At 32.0% G+C, this 21,025-nt stretch overlaps 2 long non-coding RNA genes and 1 other non-coding gene across 5 annotated transcripts; 1 reads left to right on the forward strand and 2 right to left on the reverse strand.

The window, feature by feature from the left end:
* Positions 1–2,718: 2,718 nt before the first annotated feature.
* Positions 2,719–11,853, reverse strand: LOC132734004 (uncharacterized). 3 transcript variants are annotated; one of them, XR_009626242.1, is made up of 4 exons: positions 11,835–11,853; positions 9,117–9,231; positions 4,549–4,689; positions 2,719–3,129 (listed from the first exon to the last, which is right to left on the reverse strand). It is a non-coding gene; the product is annotated as an uncharacterized LOC132734004 (long non-coding RNA). The 3 variants fall into 3 exon arrangements; XR_009626241.1 differs by lacking the exon at positions 11,835–11,853 and adding an exon at positions 11,757–11,775; XR_009626245.1 differs by lacking the exon at positions 11,835–11,853 and adding an exon at positions 9,616–9,634.
* On the forward strand, positions 5,962–6,047 carry Trnay-gua (transfer RNA tyrosine (anticodon GUA)). Its single transcript is given in 2 exon segments — positions 5,962–5,998; positions 6,012–6,047. It is a non-coding gene; the product is annotated as a tRNA-Tyr (tRNA).
* Positions 11,854–18,281: 6,428 nt separating the features above from the next.
* Positions 18,282–20,614, reverse strand: LOC132734024 (uncharacterized). Its single transcript, XR_009626246.1, has 3 exons — positions 20,410–20,614; positions 19,701–19,787; positions 18,282–19,225 (listed from the first exon to the last, which is right to left on the reverse strand). It is a non-coding gene; the product is annotated as an uncharacterized LOC132734024 (long non-coding RNA).
* Positions 20,615–21,025: the final 411 nt, after the last annotated feature.

A 21,025-nucleotide genomic window follows, 5' to 3' on the forward strand; every position in this document is an offset into this window, starting at 1 on the left:
ACAAAAACTGATAAATAACAGGACAGTTTTATCTCATATCATGTGATAAAAAATAAACAAAAGCTGATATACAACAGGACAATTGAATCTCAGATCTCATGATGTCAATTGTTATCAATATTGATTTTTCCAATTTTTTTAGCAATTTATTGCTTTATTGTGTATATAAACAATGTGATTAAAAGAATTTAACATTTCATGATATTTCATAAAGTGTAACATTAAAATTTGTCTAAAAATGTCTAAGTAATATAGCACTTTCCTAGACTTGTTCATTATTAAAATAGTTTCAATATGAAAATGACATTTCAGGTGTTCTGTACATGTATATGAATGCTTGAGAATCCTCTGTCACCAGTTTAGAGCCAGGTCAACCTGCACAACCAAATCCTGTAATTCTCACTGCTGCCAGTTGTTACACAATTTTATCTTGAAATCCCCTAGAAATTAAGAACGGACCACTCAGATTGATAAAAGGACAAGTCCATTGTGCAATTTCAGGAATGAAAATATATATGAGCCGTGTCACGACAAAACCAACAGTGTGGGTTTGCGACCAGCATGGATCCAGACCAGCCTGTGCATCCGCGCAGTCTGATCAGGATCCATGCTGTTCGCTTACCAACTCTGTTACAAGTTGAGAAACTGATAGCGAACAGCATGGATCCTGATCAGACTGCGCGGATGCGCAGGCTGGTTTGGATCCATGCTGGTCGAAAACCCACACTGTTGGTTTTGTCGTGACACGGCTCATATGTATTTATAACCATTTTACGCATGATACATATCATTTTTCTATAATTTATATTTTACAAATTTTTATTTTGTATTGTATTGATTTTAATTCTGTGATACAAGATGCATTTTTTTGTTTTTTGTTATATTGTTAATATATAGATATGTCCGTCAATAAGTCATTGATAAACTAGGAAATAAAGATAGAAAATAATGTTGATTTTTTTTGTTTTATTAAAGACCTTTAAAATACCTTGATGACAAATTAAAGGCCCATTGTGCCTCAAAAATACTTAAAATATCATTTCTTAAAAGGTTTCATTTCTTAAAAGGTTTTGAATTTTTGTGTACTTCAAAAGTATCCAAAAAAATCTCATTGGCCAGTTCCATGAATCGTCTTTTTCATCTGTTGCTTTTTGGGAATAAGTACAATCATACTAGTGTATTAGTATTTTGTGTGGAAGTCAAAATACTATTTTGTTTACATTTTTCTACTTTTATGATACATTATTTCACATTTATCTTTCGTCACGTAACAAGCATCTAAAATCATGATTTAAATATTATAAAATTTATGTTTGCCCTTCTAAAAAAGTAAAATTTATTTGTTTCTGAAGCATATTGTGCCTTTAAGTCATACATATCCGAATTCGTTATCATCAACTTATCAAGTCTCTGAAACGATGGCCTTATGGTTCAAGTTTCTGCCTTTCAACCCAGGAATGTTGAATTTGAGCTACCACATGTCCTCAGAACTGATTAGTGTTACAAGTGATCTTGAAGTAGTTTGAATAATCGATGAGTTTTCTTCATAATCAGGTATAGATGAATAACAAGTTTGAAAAGTCATGTAGGAAATGCATTGTATTTAACATACAAAATTCCTGAAAAACGTACAGTTAGTATTCATGTTTGTTACTGTATGAGAAAAAAAATATTTCATATAAGTTTCGGGTGTTCCAACTAAAATTGCCTTAGTGCTACATGACCTATAATTTCATGGCGATTTTCTCTGTGCAATCATTGTGGATACTTATGTCTTGTACCACCTCATGTAAAACTCATGTATAGGCTAATGTAAAGCTGACTGGTAAAGCTGATGTAAGGCTCAGGCTCATGTAAATTTAATTTAAAGGTCTGGTAAAACTCATGTAAGGTTCATGCAATAATGTTAATTCAAAGGTCTGGTAAAACTCATGTAAGGTTCATGCAATAATGTTAATTTAAAGGTCTGGTAAAACTTGTGTAAGGCTCATTTAAATGTCATGTAAAGCTCATTTAAATGTCATGTAAAATTCATTCAAATGTCATCATGTAAAACTCATTTAAATGTCATGTTAAGCTCATTTAAATGTAATGTTAAAGTCAGGTATAGCTCATTTCAAGGTCATGTAAAGTTCATTTAAAGGTCAGGTTAAGCTCATGTAAGGCTCATGTAAAGTTCATATAATTGTCATGTAAAGCTCATTTAAAGGTCAGGTAAAGCTCATTTAAAGGTCACGTAAAGCTCATTTTAATGTCATGTAAAGCTCATTTAAAGTCAGGTAAAGCTCATGTAAAGCTGATGTAAGGCTCATTTAAATCTCATGTAAAGCCCATTTAAAGGTCAGGTAAAGCTCATGTTGGCTTATTTAAACCATAACCTGGTCATATAATTTTAGCAAAATATTTTACAAGTTCTCTACAGTACAGTACATGTATAATCGTTTTATTCAAAACATTTCCTAATTATTGATCTGTGATAAGAATCTCTCGAGTGTTAATATCAAGAAAATACAAAGAGAAGTATATATTTCAATGGTTGTAGGAAATCAAATTTCAAGTGGCTTTAAGATAAAATCATATGACTTTAGATATGAAACTGCAAGTACATTTATGACATATAGTTTTCTATTCCGAAAACACTTAGTTCGTTCATGATAAGTTCGTTTATGATAGAGACAGACGTTTAAATGCTATAATGAAATAACAAGGAAACAAAAATTGTTTGTATGAAGTTTTATTGAATCAGAAAATTATATGCATGTTACTAAATATAGAGATATTCCAACATGAAACACATGACCATACAATATCATACTATAATGTGATGAAAACTATAATAATTTATATGATTGAACTTCATAAGAGATAAGGTATATTTTCAGACGAACTTCATTTGTTTGTTATTTCAAATATAAAATAAAACTGCTTAATCCAAACTTTAAGAAATATTGGTATTATTGACTGCTTTTAAAATTGAAATCGGAGTATCATTATCTTCTTGAATGTCTGCAGATTCGGTGTCGTCTGCTAATATATGCTTTGTGTCGTCTGCTCATATTTTGTCGTCTGCTTTTGGAAATTAATGTAGCTTCTTCATTGCAACCAATGATGCGCCGATTAAAAGAGTTGCTGAAATAATTAGAATAATTTTTGATAACTTTTCTCAATTCTCAAAGTAACAATGACTTAAAATTAAAAAAGATTTCTTTTCTTAAAATTTGAAAACAGTCAAATTTATATGCAAGTACATGTACATGTATGTTACGACACCTGTCCTATTTGCAGTTGTCTAATAATGAAAAAATACACATATATATATAATATTTCTAGCACAAGTAAGCGTTGTTATTTCTTATGCACCCCCCCCCATAAAATGGCAAGGGCATATGGTGTTACCCTGTTCCGTCCTTCCATCCTTCCATCCTTCCGTCATTCATTATCTTAATAAAGGTTACACACATTCAACTCAAATTTGACATATGGATATAACAAAAGAAAATGCAGGTCATATTCGAATTTGGTCATGGTCCGATGATTTTTGACAGAGTTATGCTCCTTGAAGAAATTTTCTGTTTCCGTTCATTATCTCCCCAACGATATTACACATTCAACTCAAATTAAACATATTGATACGTCAAAGAAATGCACAGGTCAAGTTTGAATTTGGTTATGGTTTGATGATTTTTGACAGAGTTATGGCCCTTTAACTTTGAAAAAAAAAATCACTTTCCGTTCATTATGTCCCATACAGCACATTCAACTCAAATTTCACATATGGATACGTCAAAAAAATGCGCAGGTCAAGTTTGAATTTGATCGTGGTTCAATGATTTTGGCAGAGAAATGGCCCTTTAACTTTGAAAAAAAGAGAAGAAATTTTCAGGTTCCGTTCATTATCTCCCCAACAGTTGTACATATTTAACTCAAATTTAACATATGGATATGTCATAAGAATACACTGGTCAAGTTCGAATTGGGACAACTGACAGAGTTATCCCCCTTGAACTTTGAAAAAACAAAACCCAGACATTTTGAGTTTCCGTTCATTATCCCCAATGGTTGTACACATTCAACTCAAATTTGACAAATAGATACATCTTAGGAATAAGCAGTTCAAGCTTGAATTTGGTTGTTGTTCAATGATTTTGGACAAAGTTATCTCTCTTGAATTTTGGAAAAAAAAAATGAAATTTTCAGTTTCAGCACTCATACTTTTGTGGTAATATATGTAGTCATTATTTTGATATAAATATGCAATATGCAATTTACTAAAGGTTAACATTGAATAGTTTCAGTGCCATGAACTTTGTATAAAAATTGTTTGTGTTAATATAGTATAGTTTTAAGGGATTTAAACTTTGAATGAAAAAAATTAGGAGCTAAATATTATATCATATTATTAAATTTTGGCTGCATGCATCCGTGGCGTGACGACACATTTCTAGTTTTCACTTTTTTTTTTTAAATCATTATTTGAATTATGAGCTCGTGCTAGCGTGCGAACGTGTGTTTGTGGTGTGGTTGTTTTGGGATTGATGAGCAAAATACCTGAGATTGAGGCCATTCCAGCACCGGATGTAGTCGACTTTGTCGGCATAGGGGTCACAGTTGTCGTTTTTGTTGTGGAAGTCGATTGTATTTTGGTCGATGTAACTGTACCATTGCCATCATCCTGTGAACTTGTCAGATCTGAATAATTGTTTTTGCAACTGGTTATTAGCATAAATAAATATCTAAGATAAGGTATGTTCATGCGCAACAGGTGTAGTAATTTATATTTGCTGACTTTTCGGTGTATGTATACATGTACATGCACATGTATGGTCGATCCGCCCTTTCAGGCACTTGATGTTGCGGACCCCGGCCATGTCACCATTTATATCTAGTTATTTGCCAAAAGGTGACCTATTATAAGTTTGATTACAGCCATTCAGTGAGGCATGCTAAAAACTATGATGATAAATTGGAGGCCAGAGCTAGAGTTTTAATTAATTGATAATGTCGGTTTGATTTCATTCATAATAAATATGACTAGGTCGTAATACTTATAAAATGACCTTTCTTTATTGTCTATAAACGGTGATTCAGTCGGTTTCAGTTTCGAAAATAAAATCTTAACGTACTACATTTCTATACATCTCATAATTACAAATTAGAAACTATACAGTAAATAACTCGAAAATTTGATTGGTCCAAGACAATTCACTAATCCTCGTAGTGCATGTATTAGGCCCAATTCGAATTAATTATTTTTATCTCATTATAGTGCTTCGAACTTTGTTTTATATTTTACTGGGGGACCTGCAGCACTTTTCCCCTCCAAAATATAAGAACAAAATACAGAGACAATTCATTAAAATTTAAAAATTTGAACACTATTGAAAGTAAAGGAGTATAAATATGTTTTCCCTGTTTGTTTTTTCTTTTAAGTCCAATATCATAACATTCTGTACAACCTCTGGAAACATTTTAGGACAGAAATATTTTGGTTGTTAGAGGTGAAATCTATACATATGATGGATTATGTTACTTTAGGGAAAAATTGACACCGTTGTTGTAAACAGGTAATAATTGATCGACAGAGGTCCGCTTTATACAGGTTACACTGTAATTCTACATTCTCAGGTTTTAAATATTATAGACACATAGAAGAATGGCTTAAATTGATAAAACCGTAACAAATCATAGGTTGATTAATATTAAATAACTAGAATCTGAACATTTCGGCAGAGAACATTTAGTGCTCGTGTTAGTGACGTTTTACTGTATTTAAGTAAATGTATATAATATATATGTCATTTAGTTTATCGTTGTTCGTATAATTATAAAAAAATACAATATCATATGTAAAGGTAAATGTTAGTATGTTTAGTCCCACGCTTACTATACTTAATAATAAACCTTGTACAATGTACATAAAAGGTCATTATCAAGATAAGAAATAGCAGACGATAGTGTGATCCCGTGATAGCTCAGTTGGTAGAGCGGAGGACTGTAGTGGTATAGCTGTTATCCTTAGGTCACTGGTTCGAATCCGGTTCGCGGGACGTTATTTGTCATTTTACTCAGTTAAAACGTAGATCCATATGCATATATTTATATATTTCTGCCTAAAACTATTAGATCAGTAAGAAAAAAAAGTTAATGATTTTTAAACTCAACAGTTTGTTCCCGTTTAGTAAAATTAATGAGAGACCAAACTCCTGCATGTGATATTCCAAACTCCTCACAACTTTTCCGAAGACTGGCGGGAAGGGCCGAAAAGTTGCGCTTGGAACAAGTAGCAAGGCCCATAGCCTATACTCATTTTCTATCCACCGTATTTGTTTACGTTGTTTACATGTATATTATTAGTTATAACGATTATTGACAGGTTATATGGCCGTATATAAACGGCTTTTTGTAAATATAACCCGGGCCGCTAGGCGAGGGTTATATTGCAAACAGCCATTTAAATACGGCCATATAACCTGTCAACAATCTTTACAACGAATTTATCATACAGCAAGCATCATTTTTTAATGAAAAAAGTAAGATTTCTTCATGAATCGACAGCAGCCGTGTATATAAAACTATAAAAACGTCACGATTATCCAATGAAAAGCGGCGTTACAATCGTGCAGTATTATAAATCAAATTATACACAGGTATTCAATTTAAAATTTAAAATCAACATGTTAAAAAATAGTTTACAAATATCACGACGTGAATATTTCATGAACACCCCTTATACATGAACAGGATTTATAGTTATCATAGGAAGTATGTCCTTGAAGATAGTAAGGAAAGCGGTCTTGAGTAGACAACATGTGACAATTACAAGTAATTGTATTATATGCATAAAGTTGAAAGCGATGAAAATTTCCGTCAGCTGCGCATTAACATAATATTTTTTATACATGTATATTTCTAACTTATGACAACTTTCAATTGCTATACAATTCTAAAGAAAGACAATGTCCAAGACTATGGATAAGAAATATGGGGCCACTATTTTAATTAATAGGAAAGTGACAATTCAAGGTTAATTATGGCTTTCAAGAGTTCAAAATAAATGAATAACCAAAGAGCTAGTCTGCCTTCGAGCTTGCGCATGTTCAGATCATCTTGTTATTGAGGAGATGATATTAATAACATATTTTGTAACTAGTGACTAATTTAAATTTATGATTTACTGGTGGTGGAGTTGGTACTTTAACCTCCAGATCACACCACAGTAAGCCAAATTGAATTTACCAGAGCACAGTTCAGTCACTGCATGTGTCAAGCAGTTTACCAGTACTAGTAATGTTCCATGCCAGAGCAGAGGTACAGTGCGAATGACCGTATAAATGATTTCATGATCAAACACAACGAAAGTGGCCTGCACCGTACTGGAATCGAACCCGGCCGCACGATTCACAGTCCGACACTTTACCTATTGAGCTTTACATGCTTTAAATATTCTTAAATATATATGACTGGATATGTGTCATATCGCACTATGGGGAATATAGAAAATTGTTCCTGTTCTATACATAACACTTCATTGTATAAATTATGTAGTAAAATATTCTGATGACGTCATTTTCGGTACATCTGTTTAAGTGAGATATTTTACATTATCCTCGATTACTTACAGGGAAGTAGGAAAAACTTATTTGTACATCTGATTTTAATCAACAAACAGATGTGAAACTAATAACAGCCTGCCCACTAAGCTCAGTAGGGAGAGCACCGGATTTGTAATCCAGAGGTTGCTGCCTCGTTGGTTCAATCATCAGGCGAGGCGTTTAAATTTCCCCGTGACAGTTAATCTCATACATCGAGTCCAATGTTCATTTTAGCCGCGTCACGACAAAACCAACATAGTGGGTTTGCGACCAGCATGGAACCAGACAAGCATGCACATCCGCACAGTCTGATCAGGATCCATGCTGTTCGCTTTCAGTTTCTCTACTTGTCATAGAGTTGGTAAGCGAACAGCATGGATCCTGATCAGACTGCGCGGATGCGTAGGCTGATCTGGATCCATGCTGGTCGCAAACGCACAATGTTGGTTTTGTCGTTACGCGGCTTATTTGTCTCTCATCTCATGTGGGTTTAGTATTCCGTTATTTGGTCATTACTTGTTACATGTAGTTATCCAGGAAATCCAGTTAGACCGACTGACCGCCGAAAGGCATTAAAACCCAACGGAGCAAATATACAAAATCTAACTAAAACAAAGACATACATTGTTCCTTTGTTCTAATTATCTCTATTGTTTTGTTGATGTTTTTTTGGATAATTTTTAGGCAACTTTAAATAGCACATGGACCTTACGTCGCGCGTTAAAGGGGCTCCACTAATGTTAAGAAGCCTAAAAACATAAAATCTAAAATCATAAAAAATATACTCAGAGTTATTTTCCTTGAAAGTTGTTAAGTCCATTTCTTTTTCTTTTTATAAAAATAACTTTTCGGGGAAAACGTTTTGAAGCAATTTTGCACACAAGTTTTTACTCCAGAATTACATCAAATGGTATATTAGTCTTGACCCCCCACCCCTCCCCAAAAAAACCAAAAGAAAAAAACCAGTACCTTCTTGTGATATCAACGGAGTCCCTTTAACCTTTTGTTGTGATATTTGAATGTGTTTTTAAAAGGTTCTAACAATGTTTTATGAATCCCTATTTTATGTTTCATGTTATTTGCTACTAAAACAGCTGGAATAATTTATAGACACGCGTAACGAAGAATCGACAATTGATGTTGATGCATAAATGTTGACAATATAACTTTTCTCCTTTCGACATGTTTACAGATACCGGACCCTTGTTTTTTAGTATTCTAGATTTTAATACTTTAAATGCATGAAAAAGATTTAAAATCGAAGAGACAATGGGAAGTAATGGGAAGTAATCAAACTATTTAAAAATGATACAAAATATGCATGCACATGATAAATATAAGTAAATAAATAAATAAATGAAAATAAATAAATAAATAAATAAAAATAAATAAATAAATAAATAATACATGTAATAATAATTATAACAATTATGACAATAATAATAATAATATTTATAATAGTAATAATAATAATAATAATAATGATGATGATAATAATAAAAAAAAAAATAATAAATTACTTACGTGACAGAAGTAGGCAACAAAGCGCACAAATCAAAGCCTGTACTAACGTTATTTTAGAAGACGCCATTTCTTTAGCTGTAAATCAATCCTTCCGACCACACTGCGAACCTTGAAACTAGAAGTGAAAACGTATAATAATGTACTGGACGAAACGAGTGACACACGAGGGGCGGTGAAAAATGTCGCTGAACTCATCGTCTTTTCTTAAAATAGAACTAGGAAAAGTGTATTGTTTATGTTGTTGGGAAATTTAGATATGAGTAAGAGAACATAATTTAAAAACTTAAGGCGAATCAATTATATGATACTTAAAATAATTCTTGAGGAAATGGAAAATACATGTATGCGGTATTGTATTTAATATCGGTGAATAATATTTTTCCGCAGTATTTAAGTCATATACATGTGATGAATTAATTTATTAATTAATTCAATCAGTCAAAGAGAGACAGTCCTTTTTAAAACAAATAAACGAACGAACAAATAAAATCAAACTAACAAACGAATCTAGTCAAAAGCAACAAATCTAACAAACAGACAAACAATAAGACAGACAAACAAAGCAAAATATTATCAAAGGGCTGCAAGCTCTGTGGTGTTTTCTGATCTTTGTAATCTAAATCGTACTGTATATCTGTATGTATTAGTTTATTTTTATGTCTTGCAAGGCACCAGAGTTTGATACATACGGAATTTTGCATAACTAGAGTTGCATCAAAAAATCATTTATGTTCATTTTTTATGATAGCCACACTTTATCCTTGCATATCATGATTACTTCTTTAACAAAGACACTTAAAAAAGAATTTTAAAAAAGTTGCCTGGGATTTGAAAAAGTGAATACACGATGGACCTCTCACACACGAAACGAGCGCGTTACCCCTGCACCACGGAAAAGTTATACAAACAATGCCTGAATAAAATCAAGTCATTCTAAATTTAGAACTTCCATTGCATTTCGGGTTTGTAATCCTTATTAATTTCGAGGTATTTTGTTCAGGATAAACCTGTTGTTTAAAATTGAAGTAAATAATTTAGCGAAAATCTTCTCGCCCAGTCCGACATGTAGAATCTATATATTCCACTAATCGGCAGTCAGATTTATTTGTGTAGTATTCGGTAATCGACATCGCTAAAAAGCATTTTCATTGATTAAAATCATATTCATCCGCGTAATTTGTGATTGTGCATTGATTGACAATTCTATAAGCCAACGCTACTGATAAACTTTGAATGCGTTGTAATTTGTTGGATACTTGTAACAAAATAAAAATATTTCTTTCTTTAACGTCGCTAGTTTTAAGATGTTTTGAGAACTACATGTTGTTAGGTTTGTCGTGAAACTTCTGTGTCAGAGATTGAATGTCCGCTTTGTTTTTACTGATCTTCGATCAGAAAATACAAAAACGCTTATTTCATAATAGTCGTACGTTATATAAAACAAACGTCTATTTTTTACGCTGCATATTTTAGCGAAATAAATACATGTTTTATTTACTTGAACAGTAAAGAAAAACAAATAAACAAACACACGCGAATGCACCATGGCCGGCCAAAATGCGAATGTGCTATGACGAAAAAGTGCATACACGATGGAAAATTTTCAAAGCAATATGGTAGCGTACTATGTCCAAATGCGAATGTACAATAAGAAAAAACGATTATACGATGGCAAAGAATAGAACGTATTATGGCAATTTTAAAAGCATAAAGCAATGGTACGATGGCAAAAAATGCGAAGAATGTACCATAACAAACGGCAATGATATCATGGCAAAAATTGAATGTACCACTGCAAAAAGCGATAAAAACGCAATGGTACCATAGAAAATGCGAATATACCATGGCGAAGAGCGAATGTACCATAGCAAATATTAGCTATGATACAATGACAAAAAGTAAATGAGTCATGGCAAAAAAACAACAACAAAAAAAAAACGCACTATAGCAAAAATAGCGATGATAATTTTGAAAGGGGATCAGGGGTTATGAAGCCTGTATATCACAGAGACAAAGTTAAAAAGCAGGCAGCATATCCCAAGGGTGATTCAACATTATTCAAGTAGGAATATTGGAACCACCCATTAAAATGGCCGAAAATTAGAAACTAAAATACCACAAACACAACAATAATGTCGTGCTGAACGATCTTTAAGGATCGGAAGTATAACATATCTGAATGAATCATACTCTTAAAAAGAAGAATTAGTCATAGTACCCCAATGATACCTATTGTGAAGTCCAAAACTTTGCAGACCGTATTGTCTTAGGGCCGTATTGTCTTTGGGTCATATCTTCTCAACATCCCACGTGATTTATAGTCTATTTCAAAGTATATCTAAAGAGTTAAGGTATCTTACAAAAATCCTGAAATCACATAATCAAGAAAATTACTGCACGATAAAAACCATGCGAAATAGATCTAATTGTCATATTTGGGGGTAGCCCAACAAATTGTGCGCTTTAGGGCCTTTTTTATATAGAGGATGGTCGCCCTTCGCGCAAAACCCACTTACGATTAAAAACAATGCGGAAAGTTTTCCTTCTGTGTGTATGTGCCAGCGACCAGAATCTCGTCGCTAACTTTGACGGCTTCAAATATTTATTTAAACTCAACATTTCTTGAAAAAAATTACATACCTGCAAAGCTTATTCAAATAGAATCAATTTAAGAGAAAATTGATCACAAAGTTGTATGTTTTAATGCACAACGCTTACAAATTCCTACTCTGTCAACGTTTTTTTGTTTTACATTGCTAAATCTCTACCAGCCTTCAGCATGTACTGCGGGAATTCCGTTGTTAACTGGATTTTGTGGTTGTTTCGTCTGCAAATGTTTTATTTAGTCCTTTATATAGTGAATAAATTAGCTAGGGTATCCAGGCAATAACTAAAACGTTTAGTATAGATTAATACACACGTCCTGGGCGTTGATACTGTCATTTTGCAATATGTATATAATTATTATATTAAAACTGACGAGAATGTATACATATTTCTTAGAAAGTTCGTTAGTTACATGTATTTGTTAAATCTGCGTCACTTCGTAAAAAGTACCAACATAATGAATGGGGCTACTCAATTCTGTAATTCAGAAAAAAGACAACAACAACAACAAGACAAAACAACCCTACAAATAAAAGATCTCCGGCAAAGATACACGTTTTTCCTTTTATCAATATTATTTAAAGATAATAATAAACATTTGAAAATTAGAAGATCGTTTCCTTATATCAAGAAAACGTGATTTAGAAATACATTTTTTTCAGTAACGCGATCGCTAATTTCATCCACTCTTTCACGCGATAACGTAGGAATATCCCCTAAATCATTTACGTCTGATCATTTCCGCATATATGTAAGAAAACCAAAGTATAAGTTCTATGAACTGTGTTATAAATAGCGGAGTTTTTTCCGAGTTTTTGTTGTAAACGAAGATTATGCGGAGAAATTTTACATTTTCTTTCCTTATCTTTGTAAAATACGATTTTTTAGGCGATTTTTTTATTTGTAATTTTTCAATTTCATTTATTTAAATAAATTAGACTGGAAGAAAGATATTATAAACATCGATCACTTCACAGGCAAATATCACTTTAAAATTATAAAGATTTTCGTAAATTCTGTTGATAATTTAAAGCACGACTAAAGCCATGCCCTAAACGATACGCTACGATCCTCGACTGTAAGTCATGTTGTATACATGTGTTTTTAATATTTACAAAAAAAAAAAAAAACAACTAGTAAATTATTCTTTAAATTTCTCTTTCATTTAATGTATCCAAGATTTGAATTTCATTACTTTTATCACAGATGGACTATCAACTTACGATACGTTGCGCTAGAATTGACTTAACTTAAAAACTATTCAAATACAAAGCAAGGGGTCATTCATTTCTGTACGTCTTTCTCCGCGTGAAATAATTATTTCCCGGCTCTGGACAAAATTTGACCGCTGTGGACAAAATGATCTGCATGACTTTCTTTCATTAAACTATTGGCTTCTTTAATTCTAGTTGTACCGGAAGGAATGGGGGAAAAAGCACACTTTGATGGCGATATGTTTTTAATTTGTTTTTTTTTCTATTCAATATGATTACAAAATATCTTGAATTAGATCACAACCGGGTAAACGAATACTAGGTACTTTGGACCATGCTTTAATTTTCTTTTACAAATATTTAAATGTTTCTATCGGGATAAAAAAAAAGAGAGCGCGTAGTTAACTTATTTTGTAAACAAGTCGTTCTATTAGGCACCATTCATAGAATCTGTCTGTTATTTGTTTATTTAAAGATATTTTTATGTTGATAATACTTATCATTTATGTGGAATGAAAATGTAAGGACTGTTATAATTTTATCGGAGGGATCTTTCGGGTTTTCGCTGTTTAAACTATGTGATTTTGTCGGCGACAAGGGTACGAGAATATAATTTTGAAGAATATATTCATCACAAGTGGTTTCTAAATTTAAATGAACTCAAAATATTTACAACACCTTTAAAAAAGTTTACGATATATAGCGCTTTTGTATGTGTTTACCGCGTGCAGCCTCCTCGGGTGTACTAATAATTATGTTTAAATGAAAACAAACGTTTTCATTGGTTATCACGATCGCTGTTTACATTCAGCGACAGGTACCATTTTAAAGTTTTTTAGTTAATTTAAGTTATTTTTTGTCATTTTATGATTCTTTTAAGGACAATGTATGGTTAATAACAACAAATGTACATGCCAGTGTGAAAATTTTCATGTTGCAGTGAAAAAAATGAAATTTTGATCAGTTCCAGACAGACATCTAAGAAATATCAGATTATAAAAACGGTCTGTCTTGCAGTCGAAATATTGAGACTAATTTGGGGGCGCTTAACTACCTTTTTAAACACATCTCTGTTAGCTATCTAACCAGGACAAAATAGGTCCAAAACTTGCCATGGTATACAGGAAAAATGTAATAATTGGCGAAAAATGATATTTTTCTATTTTGTGATCATGATTTTTGCAAGAGACTGGAGGTACTGCCCCAGTCCTGTAATGAGTTAAGTCCTGTCCTATGAGAGTTCGTTAGAGGACACAAAGAGTATAACACTGTTGCAGATCATTTATATCTTGAAATAATCAATTATCATATTGCCATTGGTTTCACTTGTTTTTACAGAGATATGCTTATGCATTTTCTCTGGAGCAGATGATAGTTCTGTCATAATTAATATAATTAATATATTGAATTTAATAAATATGAATTCAATAGTAAAATCATTTTCCTACTAGATTTTGCATTAAGAAGTGGTGCATACAACATTTAAAGAAAATTATCCTGTCACCGTTTCACTTAAATAAACACAAAGACTTACACAAATAAAGAAACGCAAAGACTTACAAAAATGCATATATAGAGGCTAAAAAAAGTATTAAAGGGAGTTGATCAGTCGAAAGTACATTACTTCAATGCAAAAAAAAAAAATACTATTCTCTCTTCAAAACACTTCAAACACTGGATGTTTTACTCCGGTATCAAAAAAATATATTTCAGTTCCGATATAATTTTCATTTATGTTCACCATTTGTGAAATTTGGTAAAGAAATTGCATTTCACTTATGAGATAATATTATTTAGAACTGAATGATTTTTGGCCTTGACTGATCATTACTTTAATTTCAGATGGCAACACTGAAGTCATTGTTTGAGAATAATGGCACAGGTCCATATAGCAAACCAGTCAGAGTTACAGTTGTTAAACGCGCAAATGAGGTACTAAAGTACAAAGGGAATGACGGTTCAGATAAACAAGCTCTTACAGTAGCTGTTAGTGATGGAACTTACTGTATAAAATGCATTTGCTATGACTCAGCAAAATCCAGTGTTTTCAATACCTAGGTCTATCCACTCATTTGTTCTGTACATACTCAGCAGAAAAGGAAACACCCTTGTTTCTCTTAGTAAGAAGGCAAGTTTGACATTTTTGTTTTTATTAAGGAAAATTGCATGGAAAAACCCAATATGGTTAGAATTATTACTAAAAATTGGTGATCTGATATTTTATTCAATAGTAATTTGATTTATTGTGTTATGACCATTTTCAACCATGTAAACCATTTTCATCCATGTGAAAAGATACTTGCATAAATATAAAATTAAAGAGATGTTTCTTTTTTTTGTTGAGTATAAATTTGTTGTCATGCAAAAATAATATGCTTGTAAATTATTCCATACTCTTCCTTGTGAGACTTGATATCCTGCCAGAAAAAGGTGTCATGTTTTGTGCATCCTTTACATGTTTGTATTATTTTTTGCTAGACTATGCAAAGTATATTCACCCCGGTAGATGCGTCCGCTTGTTCAAGTTTTTGTGCAGTAAAATATTTTGAACTGTAACTTTTGTTTTTCTTAAGTTATCAATTTCAAACTTCAAATATATGTTCCTTATCACCAACCATTCTTATGTGACAAGGTTTATAACTTTCGATGAATTTTTTTTAAAGTTATGTCCCCTTGAACTTAAAATTTTCAATAAAAAGTATTATTTTACTCTTCTTTATTTCTTAGGTTATCAACTACAAACTTCAAATATATGTTCCTTATCATCAGGTATGAATAAATTAATATATTTTTAACATTTATCTTGTCAATATGGTGTTATGGATCGTCATTTATGAAGCTAGGTCTACCATCTTTTTATATATTTTAATTATGTAGATTCTTTAGGGTTTTTTTCTTATGCCAGTCTAATCGTTATGCCTGTACATTATTACAACATCCATACAAATTACAGTTTTGTGCAAATCTTCATTTATATACATGTAACAAGAATGTTGAAGCGTAGTGTATGTGTCATTTGAATATGTCATTTTGTTTACTTAATAAATACATGAACATCGTCTGATTGTTTATTTCCGCAAACACTTTATATTGTAATTATTGTATTACACCAGTAGAACAGTACATACATGAACATACATACGCAATCATTTATAATTATTATAATAGATCCCGAATTCAAATATAAGTTGACTCATCATACTTCGATGGCCGCTATGGTGGCTGATTTGGTACGTTTTTTGTGCGTCTAGTTGGCGCTAGCGACAACACGACAAAACGCCAAACGGCGCATTGTCGCGCTGTCGTCTTGTCTCTAGCGCGGCATGCCAAACGGCGCGTTGTCGTGCGATGCGATGTCGCCCTGCGGCTTGGCTTATAAGCCAAACCATCGATTTGAACCGAGCGACAATGTGACATCGCGACAACACGCCGCACGACAACGCGCCGTTTGGCGTGCCGCGCTAGAGACAGGGCGAAAAGACAACATTGCGACAACACAAAAGCGTACCAAATCAGCCATAGATGGCCGTTTAAGAATGCTTTTTTTTCTTACCTCGCCTACTCTGTGTAAATAACCTACATTTTCATTGGCTTGAGTTACTTCCCGCTACAATTTATAATCGTATATAGTAACATTGCCTAATATGGCAACTGGTAAAGGCGGAGTTTTAAATTCCCATTATGCATTAGCAATGCTATAATTTTTGTTTCCCAAAACTTCAATCTTTGGAATTTTGTCACAGTTTCAAAAAAGTATTCTTTTGTAATATACATAAAATATATCTTATCTTGCATGTTTTGCTCTGTTTGCAAATGGTAAATTTAGTGAACTGGTATTTTGAATGGAAGTCAAAATAGTACTTTGTTAACATTATGCTACATTTACAACACATTATTAATTAACTTTTCAATATAAGGCACGTTGTCACTGCAAATGTAAGGCTTATATGAAGTTCACCATGACATTATGAATATAAAAAAGGCATTAATATGCAAAAAGTACAGCCTTTATGTGAAAACTCGGCTACTATGGGATTGGAGAATTTGATTGGCTCTCCAGCTCGGCCATTATGAATCTGTTTTTTGTTTGTTTTTTTTTTTCATTGAAAAAAGTCGTCATTAGGTAGTAGGTTTCCGAGACATTTTTCCAAAATCCCATTTGCAATACCTCAAACAACGGACTTTTACATTTTTTTTTCACAAAGTACTTAACATTTTAGATTATGTTTAGTTAATTAATAAAATTGTCAATAATTAAGTGTTTTCATAATGGCCTTGCTATTGGGTTTTACATGGTCAAAAGGGCCTTCGGCCTTTTTTTTCAGAAATAAAATACCTAATGAAAGCTATATCTGGGTTATATATGTGGGTAATTACGAATAATGCGTAGCAGACATTGGTTATTTAATTATATCTGTGGGTAATTACGAATAATGCGTAGCAGATATTGGTTATTTAATTATATCTGTGGGTAATTACGAATAATGCGTAGCAGATATTGGTTATTTAATTATATATGTGGGTAATTACGAATAATGCGTAGCAGACATTGGTTATTTAATTATATTTGTGGACAATTACGAATAATGCGTAGCAGATATTGGTTATTTAATTATATTTGTGGGTAATAACGAATAATGCGTAGCAGACATTGGTTATTTAATTATATTTGTGGGTAATTACGAATAATGCGTAGCAGATATTGGTTACTTAATGTCAATGAAAGTCATTCTATAATGAACAAAGTAAATCAGGCACTGGATGATTACTGTAAACCGTATACTCCATACAGTTGGCCGAGTGTGTCTATATTGGAATGTTAATGCAATGTTATGAGGTTATTATACATTGGTGAGTACAATAATGAATTCTATTGGGCGAACAAACAGCTGTCAAATCTATATAAGACGAGGCAATTCTGACATTTTGACAGAACTGTGGTACTTCAACTATAATAAGGATTTGATATGAATTGGAAAAATAAAGATTGAGACTGTATTGAATACGATATGCATTTGATCAAAGGTTTTTTGACTCAGAAATGAAAACGAGGCTAAATTGTTAATGTTATTTTTTTCCATTTTTACTGCTTCACTTGATCTATGTAAGAACTTGAAATGTTTTGTTTTAAGGCTCATTGACCTTGGGGCTCCTTTAAGTAGAACTTGCACGTGTTTCACTGATTGAGGAAGACATCTGGATAACGAGAAAAAAACAACTTAAAAGGCATTTGTGGTATTGTGTTTATTTTATTAGTTACATTTGTACTGGCATTATCTTTTATGTCATGCATTATACACAATATTTTAGATAATAATTATAAAATAAAAATAAATTTAACACAAAATTTGTTCTTTTTTATTCAAAATATGAACATGGTATTTTAAAAGAATCAACTTAAAAAGTAAAAAGGAAATAAAAAGCGAATTGTGAACAAAAAAGAAATCCTTCATAACTTCCAGTGGTTTATCCAAAATTTCATAGTTAAACACATAGCACAATCTCTTTCTAATATAGTAATATCATTTATGATTGTATGCTTTAAATGCATGTAGATCAATTATACTTATGTAAACGACCATCCATGTCACGGATGACAAAGATCGATTATTCTTAAATAAACGACCATAATTGTCACGGATGACAAAATTTCAAAAAAAAAGAATAAACCCGGAACGATCAAGATTTCAAGTCACAAATTCGGCGACTGATTTTTAAAAAAAAAATCAGAATATAGATTTAGAGATATTTGAATATAAAATCGTCATAGGAGTTGACTGTAAATCAGTATACTACATGTAGTTTAGAAATATACATATGGCAGAAATATACATTATGTAAAAAAGCATAAGCCTATATATGTCTCTGCTTTAAAAACCCATTACGCCCCAGAAAATACTTATTTTATTTCACAAAAACGTTTACTCATTTGTCAATTACCTGGGTCTCTTTTCTTCTGTTACTCTTTGGCAATAAGTACATTTACAGTGAGCAAGCATTTTGTTTGGAAGTCAAACTATTAATTTGTTTACATTTTACTACTTTTCATGACGAATTATGTCACATTTTGCACTAATATCTCCAGGTAACAAGCATATATAATATTCTCTATAAAACTATTTTTCAAACGGGATAAAATTCATCCCAACCATTTCTAAAGAAATAAAAATGTGTTAATTTCTGAGGTATAATGTTCCTTTAATGCTTAATTTATTCTAGGTGTCCATGCCATGATGAATCAAAATCTCAGTTTCAGAGCCGAAAACACTCCAATTATTAGCAATGGAACTGAAAGAATAAAAGAAAAAATGCATGTGATCAACGTAATATAATGAACTATAATACAAATTTAAGCCCGACTATAATTCTAAATTTTAAGTACTTGTAAGCATGGTTCAAATTAAACCAGTGAAACAAACATTTAATAAAGAAGTATTAAATTAGAAAAAAAATATGATGAAAAAATCAGTACATCTGACGGTTGTCTCAAACTGAAAATTAAATGTCACATGAAAAAAACAGTACAAGAATAAGTTTTTCGAACTACATGTATATAAAACTAATCAACTCTATGCTAAGACGCCATGTTGAGGCTGATGAAGCTTTCTTTTTGAAATTCTACTACACGTATTAAAAAGCGCCCAGGCGACAAGATGTTGAGGTGCTCCTAGTCTTACAGACGCATGTTATATTGTACATATCATATGTACATGAAAAATGACACATTCATTTCCTAAACGCCAGAAATTGTTTCATTATTTACCCGCTGTGAGCAAAGCCGAAGCAGACGAATGATGATGTGTTGTCTTGGCCGGTGGAGTGGACGTAGAGTTGTTTGCTGATGTTAATCCTGCCATGTATAAAAAGAATAATTTATCTTTAACGACATATTACAATGTACTCTTCCCTGGCGTTGGTCTGAACATTATCATTTTATTTTTCGAGGATTATGGTTGGAGGCCAATTCAGAATTTTTGTCCGCCGTTTAGTAAAAGAACGAGAAGAAGAGCTTGTTACTGTTAAAGTGTCCTCTAGCATTTAGAATGAACATAATATATACAAAATATATCGTACTTTTTGTCTAGAAAGTCTGTTGTTTTAGTGTTAGTAAGAAAAGTTATAAAGTTCAAACTCTTAATGGATTATTGAAATAAGCTTTGTGATCGGGGTTAAAGTTCAATTAATGAGAAGAGAAATAAAAACATGAAGAATAGATAATTGAAATCACCATCTTTGCTTCCAAGTGTAAAACATGAAATGACGAATGTTGCTGCAAGGAATATTCAAATTTTAACAGTTCCAGTGCAATATCTTTATTAACGTACCATCAGTTAACAGTTTAATCTAATAGCCCAATCAGCCTCGTACTTCAACCATTGCTGAATAATCATCGAATGCCTTTGTATGTCTTCAAAAGTTTTGACAGGTTTTCATTAAAATAATAATCATAGATCATTGCATTAGTTACTTACCACACAGCATAAAAATTGCCAGTACAATCGCCAGAAATGAAAACAAAATTGTAAATTTCGCCATTTTTTCCTACTACAATAACAGTTTTAATCCGGATAATCAGCACCGACGATTCTTGATAGCAGTTTGTTTTAAAAAGAGGACGAACAATGTTTGCAGTTTTGTTTTATTATCTTCTTGGATTGATATATATATTCAAACACGGAAGAAAAACATGCTTTTGATCATGAGACTTTTTTACAAGTTTCGTTTATAGCATTATTTTATAATACTCCGGATATTCATTCAAGTACATGGGTTATTGTTTAAAAAATACAATGCTAAGTGCTTCATTGAAAGTAACAACAACAACAACAACATAATGATAATAAGACATGGTATTTTCAATAACGTGATTTATGTTACACTTTATGACTGACAATTTGCTGAAAATCCCGGCATTGTTTACTGTATACTTGGACAAATTTTCACAATGCAAACAAAATATAAACATAAAACGCCTTTTCAAAAAATTGAAATTACAAGCAATATAGTACGTATTATTAATAATTCGACTATCTTTTGATAATGATGGTTTTAACAGTTTTGAAATGCACTTAAATTAAGCTCCTGATT

This window comes from Ruditapes philippinarum, unplaced genomic scaffold (genome assembly GCF_026571515.1).
Source record: "Ruditapes philippinarum isolate M1 unplaced genomic scaffold, ASM2657151v2 ctg6307_1_1_1_1, whole genome shotgun sequence".
Classification (NCBI taxonomy): domain Eukaryota; kingdom Metazoa; phylum Mollusca; class Bivalvia; order Venerida; family Veneridae; genus Ruditapes; species Ruditapes philippinarum.